This window comes from Rhinopithecus roxellana, chromosome 5 (assembly GCF_007565055.1).
Source record: "Rhinopithecus roxellana isolate Shanxi Qingling chromosome 5, ASM756505v1, whole genome shotgun sequence".
Lineage (NCBI taxonomy): Eukaryota > Metazoa > Chordata > Mammalia > Primates > Cercopithecidae > Rhinopithecus > Rhinopithecus roxellana.
Window position 1 is genome coordinate 22,871,142 of NC_044553.1, and position 25,226 is coordinate 22,896,367.

Here is a 25,226-nt window from a genome sequence, read left to right on the forward strand (position 1 = left end):
TTAAACCATTTATTTAAGCAGCTCTTATTTGGTTCTGGCTTTCTTTTCCTTCAGAATCTTAAAGGGCTTCAAGAAACCCTTAACTATAGAAAGTAAAATTCCACTGGTGAACTGTGAACTTACCATTTGGGTGGTGAACATGCAATGTAAATTTCCCTCAAATGTCTCAGTCCTCCAAGGACTCTGAGAAAAGCAGCCAAAGCATAGAGCAGCTGTTTTGAATGCAAACTATAGAAATCCCTGGTTGGGGGGTGTGGGGGCAATGGTTCACGCCTGTAATCCCAGCACTTTGTGAGGCCGAGAAGTGGGGATCACGAGGTCAGGAGATTGAGACCATCCTGGCTAACACGGTGAAACCCTGTCTCTACTAAAAATACAAAAAATTAGCCGGGTGCGGTGGCGGGCACCTATAATCCCAGCTACTCGGGAGGCTGAGGCAGGAGAATTACTCGAACCCGGGAGGCGGAGGTTGCAGTGAGTCGAGATGGCGCACTGCACTCCAGCCTGGCGACAGAGCGAGACTCCATCAAAATAACAATAACAATAATAATAATAACAAATATAGTTTTAAAAATCCCTAAGAGGTGTAAAATTGTAGTAAAATCATTGTAAACGTGTGTGAATGGGGTGTATCTGGCTCCTTTTACTTCCCCTCTTGTATTCCCCAGTGGCGTCCTTCTCCTCCATCCTGTAGAGTGACCCTAAGAGGCCCAACGCAGCCCAGAAAGAAAGCAGCATAAGCACTGCTCCCGTCGTCCTTAAAACAGTGTGTTTGCTCTGTCATGATCCACTCAAGGAACAGCCTAAGAAGGAACATTTTGTTAGGACAATCAGAATCTCTATTTGTATTCATCTTACATTAATTATTATTTGCATTATAATTGTTGGTAGTTGCTGGCTTCAAATCAGTATAAGTTTGAATATACTGCCACTTCCAAACATTGTTTTCTACATAAGAAGTCTCCATGAATTTTAAAAGTTTAAAATACTTCCTGTAGCATGCTGTGTTATTTCTTTCATTTGATGGTCAGAGAGAAGCCCAAGACTGAAAGTGAACTAGCGATAAACATAGCTCATTAGCCGGCTGGACTATTGTAAAATTGACTATGATTTCATTTGTCTAATACGATAAATGATATAAACAAAAGATTTATGTTTGAGACTGACTTCCCAGAGCTTTAGTAACTGCACATTGTAAGATATAGGTGTAGGTGTAGGATGGAGGAAAAAGCCTCTTGTCTCTTAATTGGGTGTTTGTTTCACTGAGCTGATAGATTCTGAATACTAGATAAAATTTATAACAAAGTATTTCTGAATATTAACATAAGGCAGTGGTTTTCAAATTTTAGTGTCTATAAAAATCCCCTGGTGCTTGCTAAATTTAGTAAATCCAGTCTAAGGGCCCCAAGGAACTTTAACAGGCAACCCTTTACACACACACACAGATACACACACATCCTGACTGGTGATTCTGTTACAAATAGTCCAAGAAGTAAAAAAAGTTTTGGTTTTTTGTTTGTTTGTTTTTGAGACAGAGTACCACTCCCATGCCTGAGGCTGGAGTGCAGTGACACAATCTCAGCTCACTACAGCCTCAACTTCCTGGGCTCAGGTGATCCTCCCAACTCAGTCTCCCGAGTAGCTAGGATTACAGGCAGGTGCCACCACAGCCAGCTAAGTTTTCATATTTTTAGTAGAGACAGGATTTCACCATGTTGCCCAGGCTGGTCTCAAACTCCTGACTTCAAGTGATCTGCCCACCTTGGCCTCCCAAAGTGCTGGGATTACAGGTGTGAGCCACTGTACCCAGTTGTCAAAGTTTTGAGGCTAGTTTTACTTCATCCAAAAAATATGTGTTGAATGTTTAGTATGCATAAAGGGAAGATATCCAGAGGCTGTAAGATGTGTATGATGCCTTTCCTTCTTCCTCTTTTATCTAAGAGATGATTATAAAATTAACTCAAAGTGAGAGACTTGGTATCCCACTGTAATTGTATTTATAAGCTAGAAAATCCATCTCAGGAGATCTGAATTAATGTTAAAATAACAATTTGGTTCTTGACATTACTTCTTGACATATTTTACTTGGCATTACTTCTTGACGTATTTTACAACAAGAAATTAATCACATTTGCTCCAAATCTAGGGTATTGGATTCTATTTCCATTTTAAGGATCTACTGAGTAGTGCTAGGAACCATAGACAAGAAGAAAGAAAAAAACAATGTATTGCTTAGTGATTTGGGGGAATCACCAAGTGACATGGATAGTGTGCAAAGAATACAGATGATTCCATCTGTGTTTTTTAAGTATCTTCCTCTGCTTGGTCATCTCTCCATGATTTGTGTGAGAAGCATCCTTTGGACAACTGCCCGCAATTCTGGCTTTCTTCAGGTCAACAAAACCTAGTTACAAGGTTTTAAATCACACCAGTAGGTAGCTGAGGTTTGTAGAAGGGTTATACACTAGGAGGATGGGAAGAATGGTTGAAGTCAGGTGGGCATAATCTAGAAAGTTTTCCCTGATAAGCTAAAGCAAGCAGGGCTCAGAAGAACAGAGAGAGAGAGGAACAAGGGTTGCTTGGTGAAGATGATTCTGACAGCCACAAACGGAGCAGGAAGAGAGAGATTAAAAGTGACATAAAAAGGGATTGCCTGACTTAAGGTCTTGAAACCAATAGGTAATAATTTGAATATGACCCAGAAGCTAATGGGAAGTCATTTGAGGGTCTTGAGAAAGGGAGAATGGAAACAGCAGGTATAAAAGATTTTCTGAGCTGCAGAAGATTGGACCAATTCGAAGAATGAGAGGCCAAGGACTGAGGAGGGCTGGCAGGGAACCCCAGATCACAGTGATGTCCTACAGCAGACGGGAACTTGGTGATTACAATGAGGAAGCAAAGCCATGCAGGTTAAGTGGCTTGTCCCCGACCCAATTGCTAGTTACTTTGCTTGCTTATTTGTATTCTGTATATACGTATGTGTATCCTGTCTTATTCTTAACATAAGATTTAATGTAGTTTGTTTATTGTGTCTACTCCACCAATTTCCAAAATGGTTCACCAAATAAGCTATAAGCCAAAGTTCAATTAAATCCCAATTTCTGGGGGTGGATCTCAGACTTCAATATATATTTTTAAACTGCTGCAATAATGCTAACATGCAGCTAGGGTTGAAAACCACTTTTCCAAAAGTAGCAAAGGGAACAGATGCTCTCATGTCCCTGAGATGCTCAACACTGGTGACAAGATTAGGGACAGATTCCTGTTAGCTGAAGCCAAACAGGAAATGCCCTGGGCAAACAGTTTTCCTTTTTTTCTGTTTTGTTTTGTTTTGTTTTGTTTTTGTTTTTCTAAAAGAAATGGTAAGTACCTGTTTCCACTGACAAAATTTTTAAGAATAAAACTCAAGTCAGAAAGTAGTGCATGACTTTTCTATAAGGTTTTTGTGAAAAAGTCACTAAGGTCAGCTAGAATTTTTTTAAAGCAATACAAATACTTTGTACAAATGCACAGTTACCCTGTGGACATTTATGAGTGCCAGTGACTAGGTTCACAACACTGATGTACAATGGAAGGCATTACTCCAGAAAACTGAGCAAAATGGCCCAGCTAATTTAAAAAAAAGTATAAAATCCTAAATGAATATGAGATGTTTGAACAAACCTCTAGCAGATGCTGAATTGCCAACAGCTCATGAAATAATTCTCAAACATAAACCTATAGTGAAGATAGTTTATGATCTTATTTAAGCTGAGAACTGTATGCTTTAATCACTAGACATGATGAAGGAAAAGGTTATTCATCTGTTGCTTGTGTTTTAAAAGTGAAATTTTTTTTCAAGTTCAGCAGGAGGCCAACCCTCTTCCAACTAAAACCAAAGGCTTTTTCTTTAGAAAAATGTGATGTTTTCATCTGAAAGTAGGTTTCTTTCTTTCCAATAATACAGATACCTGGTTGAAAAACAAAGTTGTATGTCTTAGAAAGTAGAAACACGGCTCATCAGAAATCCAGCTAGAACTGCCACCTGCTTAGGTCTCATTCCCAAACTTTAGCTCCCCCACCTGCCTTCCATTCCATGTTTTCTTATTAGATGTTAAGACTGAACCTGCAACACAAACACAGGGAAAGAGAAAGGGGAGAAAAACAGAGACAGCAAGATTAGCCAATAGCATGGGAGAAAAGAGAAGGCAGTAGGATAGGAGTGGGGGAGGGGGGGTGTTGGAAATTGCATGTGTTTGCCTAATGCCAAAAACTCCCAGACAGCAAGATTTGGAAAATAATTTTAAGAAAATTTCAGTGATCTAGATGCTTTGCCCACCTGACACCAAAAATCTGGTCAGCTGGGGCATCTGGGAGATTTTCTGGATTCTTCATTTTCCATCTGAATGTTTGGCCATGCTTGGATGCCACCAGACAGCATTTGTGGAGAGAGTGGCTAAGAAGTTGTCTACAAAGGGAGAATCTGACCTCCTTTGTTAGAATCAAGTTAATCTTATTAATAAGGTAGAAAAGTTTAAACCCAGTTAGGGGTATGTCTGGCTAAATTTGGATTAACAGAAATTATACCACAAAGAACCCTAAAAAAGAACAGCAGTAATTATGCCCACATGGAAGAGGGGTATGAGTTAAACCTGTGCCAGCAGACCAGAGAACATGCCTTCCAATATGGCAAGATTGCTGTAGATGTATTAATACAACTTTGTCTTAATTATATGATTGATGTGGGCTTCAAAAGAAAACTCAGAAGCCACAGTGGCTCCGAGGGCATGAGCATTATTGAAAGGATAAAGATAAAGACAGCTTCCCCAGAAGAAAACCACTCGAAGAGGAAGCCTGGGAGGTTTGCATGGCAGAACTAATCAATAATGTCTTGGTTTTATCTATATTAAGTTCAATAAAATTTGATGACATCCATGATTGAAGATCACACACACAATTATGGCAACATCAAAGGTATTCTGCAGCATATATTCAGCCTGGGAAGTATAGCAAATCAGAGACTGGATGTATATGACACTGCACACCATGAGAACACAGAGAACCCCAAGAGGGGAGCATTCCCTGAGTGCCTTCTCCTCCTGTGTTTACAAAATAAGCAGGGTAAGCTTTCTCACCAGCCTTCACCAACCAACTTTTCCTCTCATTCTCTCAGCTGTCTGATGTCAGAATTTTAAAACTGTAGGTAAAAATATATATATATACTTCTAAAGGTACTTCCAAAAGCTGCCGAATAAACAAAAGTCTGCCCTGGATTGATTTTCCCTTTATTTTATCCCATGAAGCCAAAGGAAACGAGAGAATTTCAAACGTGACTTAGCACAGAGGAAAGGGGGAAAACTGGAGAAATTACCACCCAGTCCCTTACAAAAAAGGGGACAAGGAATTTGTTGTCAAATTTCACATGCAACTCTGCAGAGCAAAAGAAGAAAATGAGACCTGCAATTACCTCAGCTTTAAGAGCTCAGTGAAAATCGCTTTAATCCCCTAGAGTTTGTACCACTGTCATATTTTACTTTCTCTTCAACAGGTGTACAAATTGTTTGGACTGGAGCTGGAAAACAGCATTCAGACCCTATAGGCTGAACGTGAGCAAAGTATTTGCTTAGTTGCAGCTGGTCATCTCGTATCTTCTTTAGGAATAAGGATTGGTGTCATGGTAACTTATTTTAATCAGTTTGGCAGCAGAAAATATTATGACTTTCCTCACAAAAGTGATTCAGGTAAGTGAGCCTTCCCAGGGTTTTATATCAAAGAGGTAAAAGCAACCATTGTTTGTTTGAATTCAATTCTAACAATTCAACTGAGGAAAACAGTGAGTGTTAGTCATCTTTTTTATACCTGTGTTCAATGCCATTTTATACTTGAGGATCTCTGATAAGCCAAACTCCCAAGCAACATCACACATTATGAAATTTGAAGGGTTTTTTTCCTTTCTTTTTGCTTTGCTTTAAAAAAGTCATATGTCGCAGAATCTCCCCAAAAAGGGTAGTAAAGTTATATTATTAACAAACTGAAAAAGTAACCATGCTTGTGACAGGAATCATTTTCCTAAAACTGATTTGGGTCCTTTTTTTTTTCTTTTTCTTTTTTTTTTTTTTCCAATTTTAGAACTTTTGATCAGCGATTAGTTCTCATCCACGTTGACTGTAGATTTTTTTAATGTGCTAGAAGGTACATAGGTAACCAAAATATAGTGCTTATTTGGTGAATCTTCATCCTCATTATGTTTTCTGGACAACCGTATACGGATTCGGTATGGGACATTCCTTATTCCTTTGGCCCAGACAGCTTTGTTGAACCTGGTATCAATGTGCACATCTGGAGTTCCCATCTCCTTCATGGCAAATTTTCACATCTCTTGGAGTGCCCAAGGGGACACTTGTTGATGGAGTATTCTCGGGTCACCACCTCATTGATGGCAGAACGGCCCTTTTTCTCCTCACCACCCTTCTTTGCAGGAGCCATGCTGCCGAATCTAAGTTGGCAAGGAAGACCATTTTTATCTCATAAAGCAGATGAAAATTTTCTAAACAAAAGCTAAGTGATATATTGTTTTCAACAATGTCCTCATTTCCCTGCATAAGTGGAAGATATAAGACTCTAAAGTAGGGCTTTTGATTCAAAAGCCACATTGCTTCTGTTATACAGTTCTACCTTTAATTAAAGAAATCAACGCAGGCCAGGCATGGCAGCTCACTCCTATAATCCCATCACTTTGGGAGGCTGAGGCAGGTGGATCACTTGAGCCTAGGAGTTCGAGGCCAGCCTAAGCAGTATGGTGAAATCCTGTCTCTATCAAAAAAAAAAAAAAAAAATTAGACAGTCTCATAACCATGTCGATAGATAGATAGATAGATAGATAGATAGATAGATAGATAGATAGATAGATAATAAAATAAAGAGGCCAGGCGCAGTGGCTCACGCCTGTAATCCCAGCACTTTGGGAGGCCAAGGTGGGTGGATCACTTGAGGTTAGGAGTTCAAGATCAACATGGCCCAAGGTAAAACCCCATCTCTACCATAAATGCAAAAATTAGCCGAGTGTGGTGGCACACGCCTGTAATCTCAGCTACTCAGGAGGCTAAGGCAGGAGAATCGCATGAATCCAGGAGGCAGAGGTGAGCCAAGATCACACCACTGCACTGCAGCCTGGGCAACAGAGCGAGACTCTGTCTCAAATAAATAAATAAGCACAATATTTTAAAGGTATGCTTCTTTCCAGGTTCCCATGCTATTCTCTACAGCTATTTAATAGAAATTCCATGACCATTTAGGCACCGAGAATGAGGGGACCTTCTCCTAGCACCACCAGGGTAAACAGCTTTGCATGGCTCAGCTCAGGTCCTCTGAGAAACAGAAGCCAAGATAAAATTAGCCATGCAAGAGACTTGAGCGTTTAAGTTTGTGAGCCTTCTACTTTGGTAGAAGTAGGTCAGATCTTGGGATTTGAGTGTTGCTTCACCAAGAAGACTTCACATCTCTCTGTCCTTGAAAGAAGCTGTCTGCATCTTGCATTTCCTTGCCTTGTTGGGAGACATTCTGTTTTGAACTGGCTGAAGCCTCCATCCCCAGTGAAGAGCAATATTATTAACTCTGATTGACCAGGACTGACGGTAAGAGAGTGAGAGTTAGTGCTACATGAATTACACAGAGTGTGTATCAAGATGAAAATAAAAGCTGCAATGTGCAGACAGGAAGGGCAAAGGGTCCATTGAAAATCAGAGAGATTAGCAACTCATCACATTATTTGTGGGTTATCAGGAGACAGAGGTAATGAAAGTGAGACCTATATCCTTGATCAATAAGAGTTTGACTGCATTTTGAGTTCATTTTCCCCTGCCGAGAGAGAGACAGCAGGCTTACTATTGATCACCGTGTTAATCCATAACCAGACTGGGCCTTAGCCTGGTGGAGCAAGCAGGAAAAATAAGATAATAAGCAGGAACTCTTGATCTTTTATTATGGTGTGCTAGATAAAGAGAGTGTGGGGGTTCAAGGTGGAATACTTTATAGTTAACCCTTACGGTCCCTCTTAATTTGAAATGCATGAGAAGAAGAATTGCAGCCCATCTTACTCTGACTTTTATTTGACCTTATTTTGTCTGCTTCCTATCTAAAGTGTGCCTTGGCCCCTTTTCAAAGACTGCAGGCTGATGTAAGTGGGCCAAGGGACAGCCAAAAAGATGTTAGACCCAGAGTAAAGGAAGAAGGCCCTCCAAACCCTGCTCGCAAAATTCAAGCGAAATTAAGCATTAATTGCATCTGTTTTTTATATTTTAGAATCACTTGATCCAAGAATATTTACGTACATGAGTTGTCAATAATATGTGTCACTGTGCTGTTTCAATAGCAAGCATCTTTTAGTTTTTCATTAAAGCATTTGACTAAAGCAGTCATTGCATTGATGTAGACCCATCTTAGAAAGATGTCCACCTTTTCTTTCAGATCCATCAGAGTTCTCACCTTTGTGTAAACTAGACCATGGCTATAATTTAGGCATTTCCTGACCTGTCTATTAAAAATCGCCAGGCACAGTGGCTCATGCCTGTAATCCTAGCTACTAGGGATGCTGAAGCAGGAAGATCACTTGAGCCCAGGAGTGGGAGGCTGCAGTGAGGTGTGATAGCTTGGGCAAAAGAACGGACTCCGTCTCTAAAAATAAAAAATAAAATCTTTCTCAGTGACTCAATATTTACTCATAGTAGTTTTTACTGAAATTTAGACTAATTCTACCATAGCTCCGATTAATCCACATTTTGACACCTTTGTGCAAATTAGAAAAATGTGATTCCCCCAGGCAAGCACTGCCTAAAAGCAACCAGATAAGATTTCCGCCTTCCCTCATCCCTTCCCCCAGACACCATTGTGCCTAATCCTAAAAAGTGCCCTGAAGTCCACGCATGAGCAGAGAAAGCAGAAGGATCATGTGAATGTAGCCCATCTACCTGCACCTTGCATGGGCGTAGTTTAGTCTTCACTCTGTGTGTTTGTCCCAACTCAGCTGTCTCTCATTTACAGGCTTCCTGTGCTTTTCCAACTGGGTTTTCATCTGGTTCTTCAAAATGCTCATCCTTTCACACAAGTTGCACCTATTAGTAAATGGCAACTTAAGTCACCCTAGAGTTAAGTATTCTGAAACAAAGGGAGAGAGAAGTGGTGTAGGTGTGAGCACATTAGTGTGAGAGAGACAGAGAGAGACAGAGAGAGAAGTGGAGAAAAGAAAACAGGATTTAAAGTGCTCTGCTTTGGAAACATAATACTTAAGTTGCTCTAATAAGAAAAATGGGGAGATCCGTACTAAAATAACGAATTTAAGTATAAAGCAATTTAAAAGGAACCGTTTTGTGACCATTTAGCACTTTATCATTGGATAATCAAGGAAGTTAAACAACCTGAATGAGTTTATACAGTGATTATGTGGGAAAATGGGACCCCAACCCAGGACTTCTGAAGCTGGAACCAGTCATTTTTTTAAGAGTTAGTCCAAAAACAGCTGAGGCAGCAAAGTCTACTATGGAATTGATTTTCAGAAACAGGCAATGCTGCTTTGAGGTATCATACTTAATGCTGATGATAAGTAAACGCTTCTGAAGTGGATGAAACACGGAAAGTTCTCCTCAAAGCTTAAGGATCCAGCTTGAGAGGGCTTGTTAGTATTAATTTACATTGTGAATAAAGAAAAGATTATTGAGGGAAGAGGATTTTTCTCCATTTTAAAATAAAAGACGGCAGCCATTATTTATCTGAAGTCTTCATAAAACAAGACAATCAAGTCATGTAACATTATTTGGAGATGGAAGATAGAATAAATGATTGTGGCAACAGTTTAGAATAATGAATGCCAGACAGAATATCTCACTTAGATCAGCCAAAAACTAGTTGTGAGGCTTTGGGAAATGTCTTTGGGCTTTTCTCTCTTCTAGAATGATCCACATGATCTTTCCAGCTTTAACATTCCATTGTCTTCCATAGTCAAATGATCTTAGCAGCCTTCTCAGCACCCATATGTGATCAGAAATACCAATTATTGGTCTTTGCAGCAAAGTGGTCAAAAAAGAAGACTGCCACCCAAAGAAGAAAATGAAGTTTGTTATCTGATCCCATAAGATGTTTAAGACTTGGGTTTCATTGGCTCTTATTTTAAGAAATCAAGAATAACTTAACAGAGTGGATGTCACCCAAAACAGTTCATGGAAACAGTCAAAAACATAGTGGCTTTGGGAAAATGTTCATTTATAATTTCATAAAAATGAGGATCTAATTTAAAATGAAAAAACGATGTTTGGAAATTGCTGTCATTTGAATGTCTGTGTCCCTCCAAAACTCATGTTGAGACTTAATCCCCAATGCAACAGTATTAAGAGGTGGGGCTTTTGGGGAAATGATTAAGTCATGAGGGCTCTGCACTTGTGAATGTGATCAAGGCCCTTAGAAAAGAGGCTTCAGAGAGCTCTCCATCCCTTTTCCCTTTCTGTCATGTGAGGACACAGCATTTGTCCTCTCTGGAGTACACAGCAACAAGGAACCATCTTGGAAGCAGAAAGCGACCACTTAGTAGACACTGAATCCATCAATGCCTTGGCTGTGAACTTTCCAGTCTCCAGAACTGTGAGAAATTGATTTCTGTTATTCATGAATTACCCATTCTGTGGTATTTGTTACAGCAGCAGAAATAAACTAAGACAGATTGATTTAAAAACTGAGAGAGAAGACCCTCTTATAAACTGTTTTGCTCCAAAAGCAATTGCAACTAAAGGAAAAATTGACAAATGGTATCTCATTAAATTAAAGAGCTTCTGCACAGCAAAAGAAAGTATCATCGGAGTGAGCAAACAACCTACAGAATGGGGGAAAATTTTTGCAAACTCTCAATCTGACAAAGGCCTAATACCAGAGTCTACAAGAGACTTAAACAAATTTACAAGAAAAAAAAAACTCATTAAAAAGTGGGCAAAGAATATAAACAGACACTTCGCAAAAGAAGACATTCACTTGACCAACAAACAAATAAAAAAAAGCTCAACATCACTTGTCATTAGAGAAATGCAAATCAAAACCACAATGAGATACCATCTCACACCAATCAAAATGGTGATTATTAAAAAATCAAGAATCAGGGCCAGGCACAGTGGCTCACACCTATAATCCCAGCACTTTGGGAGGCCAAGGCAGATCACCTGAGGGCAGGAGTTCAAGACCAGCCTGACCAACATGGTGAAACTCCGTCTATACTCAAAATACAAAAGTTAGCCAGGCATGGTGGTACATGCCTGTAATCCCAACTACTTGGGAGGCTGAGGCAGAAGAATCATTTGAACCCAGGAGGTGGAGTTTGCAGTGAGCTGAGGTCGCACCATTGCACTCCACCCTGGGCAACAAGAGTGAAACTCCGTTTCAAAAAAAAAGTCAAGAAACAATAGATGCTGGTGAGGTTGCAGATAAATAGGAACACTTTTACACTATTGATGGGAGTGTAAATTAGTTCAACCATTGTGGAAGACAGTGTGGTGACTCCTCAAAGATCTACAAGGAGAAGTACCATTTGACCCATTCTGTCATAAAGATACATGCACATGTATGTTCATTGCAGCAGTCTTCACAATAGCAAAGACATGGAAGCAACCCAAATCCCCATCAATGATAGAATGGATAAAGAAAATGTGGCACATATAAACCATGGAATACTACACCGTCATAAAAAGGAATGAGATCATGTCCTTTGCAGGGACATGAACAGAGCTGGAAGCTGTTATCCTCAGCAAACTAATGCAGGAACAGAAAATCTGCATATGTTCTCACTTATAAGTGAGAGGTGAATGATGAGAACACATGGACACAGGGAGGAGAACAACACACACTGGGACCTGCTGGGGGTGGGGCAGGGAGAAGGAGGGCATCAGGAAGAATAGCTAATGGATGCCGGGTTTAATACCCAGATGATGGGTTGATCTGTGCAGCAACCCACCATGGCACACATGGATAAATGTCTGTGACATTTATCCATGTGTGCCATGGTGGGTTGCTATGCAGTTTTTACCTGTATATCCTGCACATGTATCCCAGAACTTAAAAGTTGAAGAAACATGAAGAAAAAAATAATAAGACTTGGAGAAAAAATATTGTTATAAATAGAAAACAGATTCTTTGCAAAAAAAAAAACAAAAAAAAAAAAAAAACACGGCAAATATCAAAAAGTATGAAGAACAAAATATTCTAAAAGCGCTCTGGAATCTGCGGACCCCAGTCGGTGCCGCATCCCCAACCCGCCACCGTGGTCGCCTATAAACTGGTGCTGATCTGGCGCGGCAAGGCTGCGTGGAATCTGGAGAACCGCCTCGGTGGCTGGTACCATGCCAACCTGAGCCCGGCAGGCCACGAGGAGACGAAGCGGGGGGGGGCAGGCACTGCCAGATGGTGGCTATGAGTTTGACGTCTGCTTCACCTCAGTGCAGAAGAAAACGATCCAGACCCTCTGGACAGTGCTAGATGCCATTGATCAGATGTGGCTGCCAGTAGTGAGGACTTGGCGCCTCAAAGAGCGGCACTATGAGGGTCTAACCCGTCTCAATAAAGTAGAAACTGCTGCAAAGCATGGTGACACCCTGTAAAGATCTGGAGGCGCTCCTATGATGTCCCATCACCTCCGATGGAGCCCGATCATCCTTTCTACAGCAACATAAGTGAGAATGGCAGGTATGCAGACCTCACAGAAGATCAGCTACCCTCCTGTGATAGTCTGAAGAACGCTGTTGCCAGAGCTCTGCCCTTCTGGAATGAAGAAATAGTTCCCCAGATCAAGGAAGGGAAAAGGGTACTGATTGCAGCCCATGGCAACAGCCTCGGAGACGTTGTCAAGCATTTGGAGGGTCTCTCTGAAGAGGCTATCATGGAGCTGAACCTGCCTACTGGTATTCCCATTGTCTATGAATTGGACACGAGTTTGAATCCCATCAAGCCCATGAAGTTCCTGGGGGATGAAGAGACCGTGTGCAAAGTCATGGAAGCTGTGGCTGCCCAGGGCAAGTTCAAGAAGTGAAGGCCAGTGGGCAGGCTGCTGTCCCCAGGAGCACCGTCCCTGCCCGTCGTGTCCCTCTGCCCCTCCCTCCTGCACGTGTCACACTGACCACATCTGTAGACATCTTGAGTTGTAGCTGCAGATGGGGACCAGTGGCTCCCATTTTCATTTTAGCCATTTTGTCTCCTGCACCCACCCATTTCATGCAATCTAGTCAGAATAGCACTTCTAGGGCACAGGTTCTCAGTCCAAGCTGTGGAAAAGCTCCCCTTATTCAAGAGAGTTTAAAGGTAGTGACTTGGGTTTTTGCAAGTGCTTTGTTTACTAAGGACTTGTGGGGAGGAACCATACTAAGCCATGACCAATGAAGAGAAGCAAGAGAGACTGTCTGCCCCCTGGAGCCAGTCCTGTGCTCTTCTGCAGTCAGGCTACTGCCTGGCGGCTCTAGTCATTCCAGTGAAAGAGGAATGTAACCTGCATGGTGATGTGACAACTGTTTCCTTTCTGACCCCAGAGGAACTGGCTCTAGAAGGTTGGGATCAATCCTGAATTTAGTCAAGGTGTTACATTTACATTTTTTAAAAAAGAAAAAAAAATTATAGTATATATGAATAATACAAAACGATAACCCTTTTGGGGTTTCTCATGGCAGTTGAAATAATCCCACATGTGGTCATCAGAAAATATCCTCATACCAACATGGGATAAGCTCCTTGACCTCTGAGGTCACTGTGTGTTTCAGAATCCCTCCCCGCCTTGTTTTGTGGCAGTGAAATTCTTCTTGGTCCTGTCCAAGTATGTCTTTCACTGATTTCTGAATCATATTCTAGTTGCTTGGCCCTGCCACATGGATCCAACGTTCATTTGAGTATAACTGTACTAAATTCTTTTTCCAGATCAGTATAATAAAGGAGTGATGTACAATAGAAAATAAAAAATTTGACTGGGCTTGGTGACTCACACCTGTAATCCCAGCACTTTGGGAGGCCAAGGTGGGTGGCTCACCTGAAGTCAGGAGTTTGAGGCCAGCATGACCAACATGGTAGAATAAAGAAAATGTGGCACATATAAACCATGGAATACTACACCGTCATAAAAAGGAATGAGATCATGTCCTTTGAAGGGACATGAACAGAGCTGGAAGCTGTTATCCTCAGCAAAGTAATGCAGGAACAGAAAATCTGCACATGTTCTCACTTATAAGTGGGAGGTGAATGATGTCTCTACTAAACATACAAACATACAAAAATTAGCCTGGCATGGTGGCAGGCACATGTAATCCCAGCTACTCGGGAGGCTGAGGCATGAGAATGGCTTGAACCCAGGAGGTGGAGGTTGTAGTAAGCCAAGATGGTGCCATTGCACTCCAGCCTGGGCTACAGAGCGAGACTCTGTCTCAAAATAAATAAATAAAATAAAATAAAATAAAATAAAATAAAATAAATAAAGCCATTGCTAACATTTTATGGCATAAACTCATTTTTTTTCCTATGCTCATATATATATGCAAACTCTTGACAAAATTGGAATCATTTTGTAAGCATTATTTAAGTTGATTTTTTTCACTTATCTTGTGTAATTACCATTCCATATTCTTGAATATTCTTTGAGAAGCTTGAAATCTTAAGTTGTACTCTCTCCTTCTTCTACATTTTTGTTGTTGCTGTTTGAGACATGGTCTTGTTCTGTGACCCAGGTTGGAATGCAGTGGGACAATCATAGCTCACTGCAGCCTCAATCTCCCAGGCTTAAAGGATCCTTCCACTTCAGCTTCCCAAGTAGCTGGGACTACTGGTGACATGCCACCACACTTGGCTAACTTAGTTTTATTTTTGTAGTGATGGGGTCTCCCTACATTGCCCAGGCTGGTCTTGAACTCCTCAGCTTCCCAAAGTGCTGGGATTACAGAGGTCAGCCACTGTGCCCAGACTAAATGTAAAGCCTAATTTCCCTATTTATAAATGGTTTGGTGTTACTGGGTCAAATGATAAAATACATAGAAGATTAATTTTCAAATAGCCAGATCATTCAGTAATTAGAACATTTATTTCTTCAAAAAAAAATCAATGACATAATCATTTCCAATTTTGCTTTCATCTAACAGTTATTTCTAAGTAGTTTGGGGTATAACAAATAATAAAACAAGTCCTCTGTGTGGAATGGATATTGATTTCTGTGATCAATGAAGTAATTGTTGCTGTAGACTGTACACTTGGGTGCCATAAGGCACTCTCTTATCCATGCCATGTAAATATGCAGACACACCTTTGCGTCAAATAACATAGCCCTTCTAATCAATGTTTTGGCTCTTTTCTTTTAACTTGGCTTTTTTCACTCGATATATAACAACCTGATTTTAAGTGCTTAATTTTTTTTTCCTGTACCTGTACCCTAAAAATCTAAGACTAATGAAAATGCTCACTCTTGCGTTTGATTTGCCAAGCCTGGACCTGCTGTTTACCTGTTGGATGAAGCACTTCATCAGAATTCCACTGTGCTGTGGTGAAAGAGGCTTTATTCTACCAGTGTGGTTAATAAATGCGCATTTTCCAGAGCAACTCAGATATCTTGAAGTATTTTCCATGCTTAAATTAATCGATGCATCACAATTTTGATTGATAATTTTCTCTCTGTAGTCCCGATAGCCTTGTAAGCAGGCAGAAGTCCATGTAGCACGTTCTCAGGAAAACAAGTAAGATCCTTCCTATGAATTTTCTCCTTTAACCACAGTGTTAGCTACCAGGCATTGTGTGGTAGGCATTTAAATTTATGCTCACCAACTCTGAATGACTATTCAATGTAGATAGTATTAGCCCCATTTGATAGATGAGAAAATGAAAATGCAGGGATCTGGAAGCTCTAATTTAAATGCATGCTATCCACAGAGCAGTAACAATTCACATTCACTTGTTTTACTTAGAAGGCTCAATCAGCACTGAAGGAGCAGGCTTTCATTTCTTAGGGTGTTGGGAGAGAATATGGGAGCCTGGAAAGAAGAATACACGGTCCTCATAGACAACTTCCATTCGACTGTACCTATAAATGTATTTCCAATGGAAATCTTCAATCTCCACCCACACAATGCCTTGGCATCCAAGTGGTGGATATTACCTCAGTGTTTCGCAGCAGCTAGATTGAACATCCTCTAACAGTTCTTCCCCTCTTGAAATTCTAGAACCCCTAAACCGTCCCACAAATGCACTTGACATCAAGAGGACTGATGCTGGGAAAGCCACCAAAAGCCTGTGCCATTCCAAACACTGGGTTGTCTTTGGTGAGTCTCATTACACATCAGCTCATGAAGCAAGAGGCAGAGTGTTGCTGAATCTGCAGAACATTATTTAAGTAGGGAAGTCAATGTTACTTCCAACTTTTGATTGTGGTATTTCCAGTTATCATCTCACTTGGTTCCACAATCCAGGATAGCAACCCGTATCCCATCTATTTTGCAAATTCATATACCATGGTCATAAGAGAGAAGATGGAAGAGAATGGACTGTTCTGTTTAAATACATCACACAATCAAAGAGGTACTTGCCAGGACTGGAAGAATAAAATATTATTCTTCATTAAAAGTTCTAGACCAATGATTTCAGAGGTGCAACAATTCTCCACGTTCTTTTCTCTAAGCCAGAAAGTAGACAAAAGAAAACAGAAAAAAAAAAAAACTAAAAAAAAAAAAAAACTAAAAAGTTCATATCTCCATTCAAATGGTTTTGTTTTCTTATTAAGAAAACAGTGTTTGAACATGCTTTCAACTTTATACTTGAACAATAAAATATTTCCAGTTACAATATAGCAAAAACCTAACAGTAAGAAAATAAGAAATCATTCTAATCTCTGAAGCAAATATTATCATATGATCATACACATATCGTTCACTCACTTCCCCAACTCACTAATGCTAGAAAAATGATTTTTTTAAAGACAAGAGCCTACAACAACAGGAAGAGTGGATGACAATATTAAAGTAGTAAAACTTTTGGAGCAGGAAAACTGGTGGGTGGAAGACTAGTGATTGAATTAACATATCCTAGAAAACTGATTTATAAGCCAAGCCTGGGGGAACCTATGAACCATGTAATATGTAATATGCATTACATGAGAGACTCTTCAAATGTGCAGGCATGGGTGGTACCAGGTTTTCCTGAGACAAAAGTAAAGGGGACGGGAAATGGCACAGTGAAATAAGAAAAACTGGTTTAAAAATTTGCTTAAGAATAAGTCAGAAAGGACTAGTATCCAGAATCTACAAAAAAAAAAAAAACAAAAACCTTAAATCAGCAAGAACAAAAAAAAAAATCACATCCAAAAGTGGGCATGAATAGACAATTCTCAAAAGAAGATATACAAACAGCCAAAAAAACGTGAAAAAGTGTTCAACATCACTAATCATCAGTAAATTAAACCACAATGAGATACTACCTTACTCTTGCAAGAATGGCCATAATTTAAAAGTCAAAAATAATAAATGTTGGCATGAATATGGTGAAAAGGGAGCACTTTTACACTGCTGGTCGGAATGTAAATTGGTACAACGACTATGGAAAACACTATGGAAATTCCTTAAAGAACTAAAAGTAGAACATCCATTCCATCCTGCTATCCCACTACTGAGTATCTACCCAAAGGAAAATAAGTCATCATACAAAAAAGATACACACACAGACCAGTCCATAGTAGAACAATTCTCAATTACAAAGATATGGAACCAACCTACCATGCCCATCGGCCAACAAGTGGATAAAGAAATGTGGTATAATACACCATAGACTACTACTCAGCCTTAAAAAGAAATGAAATGATGTCTTTTGCAGAAACTTGGATGGAACTAGAAGCCATTTATTCTGAGTGAAGTTACTCAGGAATAGAAAACCAGGTATCATATGTTCTCACTTATAAGTGGGAACTAAGTTATGAGGATGCAAAGGCATAAGAATGATGTAACAGACTTTGGAGCCTCGAGGGCCCAAGAAAAGATTGGGAGGCGGGTGAAGGATACAAGACTACATATTGAGTACAACGTACAGTGATTGAGTGATGAGTACACTAAAATCTCAGAAATCACTCCTAAAGAATTTATCCATGTAACCAAAAACTACCTGTACCCCCAAAACTATTGAAAGTCAAAAATTAGCCCAGGCACAGTGGCTCGTGCCTGTAATCCCAGCACTCTGGGACGCAAAGACGGGCAGATCACTTGAGGTCAGGAGTTCCAGACCAGCCTGGCCAAAATGATAAAACCCCATATCTACTAAAAATACAAAAATTAGCAGGGCGTGGTGTTGCCTGCCTGTAATCCTAGCTACTGGGGAGGCTGAGGCAGGAGAATTGCTTAACCAGGGGGATGGAGGTTGCAGTGAGCCAGGATCATGCCACTGCACTCCAGTCTGGGAGACAGAGCAAGACTCCATCTCAAAAAATAATAATAATAATACATTTTAAAAAATAATTAATTTAACATAAAAATAAATATCTTAGGTTGTTTTACTAAAAAAAAATAAATAACAAGTCAGATGTCTAGATCTCCTCACCAGTGCACGTAGCCAAGAAATGTCCCAACACACACACACACACACACACAAAAAGGACCCAAGGATCACAACTACATTAGTTTTCTGGCTTGTGAGAAAAGAAAAGAAAACTGAGATAAGTGTAAGAATAGTGTTTTAAGGTTCATGCATGGAAATGGCATGCATCTATTCTATTCCTACTCCATGACTCACATGAGTATAGCTAGCTGCAACAGACCACAGGGAAATTTAGTCTCTGGCTGGTCAGCCATATGCCTAACTTCCTTACCATCAAAGAAGGGGAGAACGAATTTTGATCACATTTTGAGAGCAGGACCAAATGTCTGAGACTCTAAATTCCAACATTTAACAAAGAATATTATTCCCAAAAGGCCAGAATGGACCAGCTGCCTTTTGTTGTTGTTGTTGTTGTTGTTGTTGTTGTTGTTGTTGTTGTTGTTGTTCTGAGACAGTTTCACTCTGTCGCCCAAGGCTGGGTGCAATGGCACCATCTCGGCTCTCTGCAAACTGTGCCTCCCGATTCAAGTGATTCTCCTGCCCCAGCCTCCCAAGTAGCTGGGATTACAGGCACCCACCATCACGCCTGGCTAATTTTTGTATTATTAGTAGAGACAGGGTTTCACCACGTTGGCCAGCCTGGTCTCAAACTCCTTACCTCAAGTGATCTGCTCTCCTTGGCCTCCCAAAGTGCTGGGATTACAGGTGTGAGCCACCATGCCCGGCTCCAGTTACCCTTTGTACGTGCAATTCCTCCGCAGAGACTGATGTGACTATAGAAGGTGTCATGTAAAGCTAAGTTGCCCCCATCCCCAGCCACCACAAGATCACCCTGGATGTCACCTTGGAAAGGAGCAGAAGGAAAGGAAGGAAGCCCAAAACACTGTGCATTAGCCCAAAAGAGGCTGAGTTTTCTCCCCAGTTTAAAACAGACAAGACTGTAGTTGCATAAAACGGCATGTAGAAAGTTCAATCTTCCACCACTAACCTTACCACCACTCTGCTCTCCTAAAGAATTTATCCATGTAACCATGGATAAATAATAAGTTAAGCCTTCATAAAAACATTCTATGAGGTACCAGGAAATAGAAAAGCTGTATTCTCTTTGCATATCTATGGTAAATATGTATTATAACCAATCCCCGTTAGTGGACATTTAGCATGTTTCCAATTCATTGCTGTTTTCAACAACGCTGTGATGAATGTCTTATGTGTATATCTGTGTGTATATTTCAATACATTTGCCGGTTATTTTTTTCTTTGCATAACATCCTAGAAATGAAATACTGAATTAAGGGGAATACACTTTTTAAGGTTCTTGATATAATTTACTAAACTTCTACCAGTAAGATCGTGCCAACTTGTAACTCCACAGCAGTGTACTGAGTAACTAACCTCTTTTCATCCTGAATATTGGAAATCTCTCAAATATTTCACAGTAAATTCTTTGTTAAAAAATAGATAATTTTGTTTTCATTGAGCTGACCAGTAGGGAAGAGCTTAGCTCAATAATGAATATAAATTCATTTATAATTATGTAATAAGAAGTTCTATGAGAGGCACAATAGAAAAGATACTGAACTGAGATGCAGAAGTACTACCCTCAATAGCTTCTTCTGGCAGTAGACTGCTCTGTAATATTGATAAATCAAAACAAAAATAGGGGTGGAATTAAATTTATTAATTCTTGTCCCACAAAGTAGCAGAAACCTTAATGATAGTACAATTTATAATTTTCACTTGAACCAAAAACACTACCCTGAAGACTTAGCCATGCATGATTGAAACAGACAACTCAAAGCAGAAGAAATATCCCATTTTCTACTGTCACCAAATAATCCCACTAGAAACCACATTATTAATGATTCCCCTATGCAAGATAGCAACTGCTGGCTTAAATTCAGATGGATGGCTGTAGCTAATGTAAAATTTTCAGCGTCATTTCACTTAAATTCAAAATTCAAATTCAACAAACATTTATCGTGCCAGGAGCCATTCCATGTGAATATGAAACAATGGCCCTGTCCTGAAGAAGCAGACAACATAGTTAAGTCATTTTCTCACAGTAGGTTTTTCAACATAGAATAGTTTCTACTTAAAATAATAAAGCAGAATACTGGGACCAAGAAATACTAAAATTACAAAATTTCCAAGCCATCTCAAAACTGAAGCTCACTTTTTAAAGTTACTTGCACATTTTTCTTAATATTTAATATATTTGTATATATTATAAAGAAATATTTTAATAGATTTGAATTGTGTATGTTGTATGTGTATGTGTATATAGATGCATATATAAAATGTATATAAAATCTTATTGATAACCTGTACTAATTTTAGTGTTAAAATTAACTATATATTTAATAATGCTTGAGTCTAAATTAACAGAGAAATATGATTGACATCAGAACAGCAACATGTTATAAAATATAATTACTTAATTTTAAAAATTAACTTCATATAATTAACTAATACACCAATAATTAAGAAATATGTAATTAAATTATAGTCCCTACCACTTAGTCATTTAGTCATAAAAGCAAAACATATTTTTATAAACAAATAAAATAAATCTGAAATCTATTAATTAAATGTGTGGTTGGAGCTAAGAATAAACATTAAGAATAAAAATTATCTATTTCCACAATCTCTGTAATTAGAAAACAAGTTTTATGATGAAGTGCATAATTATTATACTGGTATAGACTAGTTGGTGTGGCTCAGTTCCTTAGTTTGAATACTAGCTCTGCCACTTGGCAGCTATGATGTGCAACTTAACCTCTCTAAGTTTATTTCTTCATCAGTAAAATGAGGATAATCACAGTGCCACTTCAGGGAGCTGTTGTCAGAATTAAATAAGATAATTCATGGATAGTGCTTGCTATAATCCTGACACCTGGAAAATCCTAGGCACCATTATTATCTAACCAGTTTGGAAAATGGTCTGCTTCATACATAATTTGGTATTAAATCAGAATTCTGTGATACCATTTATACAACCAACCAGGTTCATCTTTTTGATTGGTAGGAAAAATATAAGAGGGGAAACTGGAATATACTATTATTTTGGTAAAAGTCCTAAAGAGTCTTCTTCTCTGATGAATTACCCCTTTCTGTTTAAAGAAAACCAAGATATTACTACTGAAAGTTTGTCAGTTTCATTTGCAAACTGCTTCAATAAACTAATTCTGATAACTATGGGATCATGCTTCCAGAAAACAGCATACATATGGGTTTTTTGAGGAGAGACAACAATGACAAATACTGTGGCTAATGTAAAGTGAATAAAATCTCTTGGCAAAATATTAGAAACCCAGGTTACTTTCAGAAGGGCTGGAGAACCAGGTTTGAAACCAGGCAGGAACAGAGACAGCTCCACAGAGTGGATGTGGGCCCAGGAGGACCATCCTCATTGCAGGAATCACCTGGTTTGAGCCAGTCACTGGGGAGAATGAGGTCTTACCCCATTCTCCATGTTTACAAGGCTCATCTTATACATTGGTCTGTACCGGACAGAGAAAAGAAAGATTTGTCTCATAGAATCTCTCTGGTGGGAGGGAAATACCTGAACATCAGTTCCAGAACACTGTGCAGGTGGGCTCTTTGAGACATGTAAATGGATTCTGAACAGGCTCAGACCATGGGGTTTTCACAGTCAAATACATGAAGAATCTACAAAACTTTGTGAAGCTTAAATATAATTCCACTAATGTTACTGGAAAGATCACGGGTGTAAGCTCCCATTTGGGGAGCTTTAGAAATCACAATACTTTGAAGGATTCTCATTTGAGGAAGGTACCTAAACCCAGAAGATGATTATAAACTAGCAGAGTTGTGACATTTTGGGGATTAAATAAAACCATGTCTATGAAATGCCTTCATAAAATACAGCACACCATGTGAAAGTAAAGTGATATCAGTATCAGTAGATGTCTGTTAGAAAAGTAGACACCACATTTACATATAATCAGTTGGAGACAAGACATTCTTTCCCCCCAACCATTGTTTCTCCATATACCAGCTCTTTACCCTTTTGACAGTATCTTGTTTTAATCACAGCAAAGGTAGAATTTTAAGAATGTCATTCAAGAATACGTACCCTCAGGGTATGCTAAATACACACACATACACACATCTCATATTTTAAAGCTATTCATAAAGTAGTTCTCTTCCAGGCTGAATTAGCAATGTTCAGATACTGCAAAGAAAGAACCTAAGAATGGGAAATGCTTTCTAATGAGGCTGTCTCTGAAGCAGCAACCAAATAGGAATTCAGGGAATGTTCTGACATTAGTATTAAGAGGACTAGTTTGTTTGCATCTGCTAAATTTACAGTGCTTAACTTTTCAATGCTGAGATTGTCATATTTCCAGGAAATGTTTTATTCACTCAGTTTTCTTTGTCTGAGAAATGAAGCTATCACTGAAATATTTCCAAGGAAATCCCAATAGAGATCTTTATAGAGAGAGAGGTAAATTCATAGATGGAATGAATCAGCTCTGAGTCTTTGTACCTGTTAGAAAGACAAATAATATTCCAATGATACTGAAGGTAACAGATCTGGGTTTCAGAGGTAAAAGTCACAGAGTAATGAAATGCTTAATAGTGGAAAAGAAAATCAAGGACATTTTATGCAAGAAAGCAAGTTAAACCATATCTTTTGGAAGAAAAATTACAAATCTATGTATTTTGCTAACTATTAAGAAGTCCAAATGAGGCTGGGTTCAGAGGCTCACGCCTGTTATCCCAACAATTTGGGAGGAGGCCAAGGGATGATTGCTTGAAGTCTTGAGTTCAAGACCAACCTACTCAACATAGCAACACCTGGTCTCTACAAAAAAATTATAACGCTAACTAGGCATGGAGGTGTGCACTTGCAGTCCCAACTATTCAGGAGACGGGAGCAGGAGGACTCCTTGAGCCCAGGAGTTGGAGGCTGCAGTGAGCCATGACCATAACATTGCCCTCTAGTCTGGGCAACAGAGTGAGACTCAATCTCGAAAACAAAACAAAACAAAACAAAAGCAGAAAAATTCAGGCTGGGCGCAGTGGCTCACGCCTGTAATCCCAATACTTTGGAAAGCTGAGGCAGACAGATGCCCTGAGGTCAGGAGTTCGAGACCTGCCTGGCCAACATGGCGAAACCCATTCTCTAATAAAAATACAAAAATTAACTGGATGTGGTGGCACATGCCTGTAGTCCCAGCTACTCAGGAGGCTGAGGCGGGAGAATCATTTGAACCCGGGAGGCAGAGGTTGCAGCAAGCTGACATGGCGCCACTGCACTCCAGCCTGGGCAACGCCTGGCCAATGCACCTGGCCAAATTCTGTAATTTTATACTAAGTCTTGAAATCAGGTAGTGTGAATTCTCCAACTATATTTTTCTTTTACAAAATGTTCTTGGCTATTCTAGGTTCTTTGCATTTTCATATACATTTTAGAATCAGCATGTCAATTTCTTAAAAACAAACAAAAAGTCTGGAGTAGAGCTACATTCTAGTTCTGGACTTTTCCATGAGGGAGAAATGAAATGTCTTGTTTAAGGCCACTTGCATTATAGAAATTTTTTACTGAAGACCAAACCTAATCCTAACTGATGCAAGCTTTGTTTCACTCTGCTGAGCCCTCGACCAATCATCGTAGCCAGTAATGTATGACGTAGGTAGCTCCACCAGAGACACAAGAACTGATTGTGAAAAAGAGATGGCACCCCAGGAAAATCAGGGCTAGAGCTAGAAGAAATTGAAAGGATACTGGGTAAGTAAAGCATATACTTACCACTCTCCCAACATGGCCTGAAAACTAAACAAACTGGAGGTTACAACTGTCTTGATTACTATCCATTTCTTAAAAGAGTCATTCAGTTTACAATGTGCTTTCTAGCTATCAAGTTGCTTATTGACTTTGAAATACAAACAATGGCACTCAGAGTGAAATATATGAAAGAGACACAGCTATAGAGTGATCCTAGAGATCCCCAAAAATCCCAGATCATGGTCTGCTGAAGAATGTGGCCAACTCAGCTGTTCAGAAGCAATCTTGCTTTTTTTTTCTTTTGCAACCGAGTTTCGCTCTTTCACCCAGGCTGGAGTGCAATGGTGCCACCTCGGCTCACTGCAAACTCTGCCTTCCTGTTTCAAGTGATTCTCCTGCCTCAGCCTCCCAAGTAGCTGGGATTACAGGTGCCCGCCACCACGCCCAGCTAGTTTTTGTATTTTTTAGTAGAGACGGGGTTTCACCAGGTTGGCCAGGCTGGTCTCAAACTCCTGGCCTCGTGATCTGCCTGCCTTGGTCTCCCAAAGTGCTGGGATTACAGGCATGAGCCACTGTGCCCAGTCTACCAATCTTGCTTTTGAGGATGAATTTTCCACCTGAGGAAGACTCAAAAGGTACTTTGCTTCTTTCATGCTTTTTTTTTTTTTTTTTTTTTTTTAATGTAAACTAGTCAAACAACAAGGTCAAACAGAATTAGGCAGAGACACATTTTCAAACTGAGGAGATGAGATTGGGAGGTCACTAGTGAAAGCGTAATTAATTAATTAATTAATTTTTTTCTTTTTTGAGACTGGATCTTACTTTGTCCCCCAGACTGAGATGCAGTGGTGCGATCACGGCTCACTGCAGCCTTGACGTCTTGGGTTCAAGGGATCCTCCCACTTCGGTCTCCCCAGTAGCTGGT

At 39.7% G+C, this 25,226-nt stretch overlaps 1 pseudogene; it reads left to right on the plus strand.

Annotated features, from left to right (window-relative positions):
• The first annotated feature begins 7,283 nt into the window (after positions 1 to 7,283).
• LOC104660846 lies at positions 7,284 to 13,036 on the plus strand (annotated as a pseudogene).
• Positions 13,037 to 25,226: the final 12,190 nt, after the last annotated feature.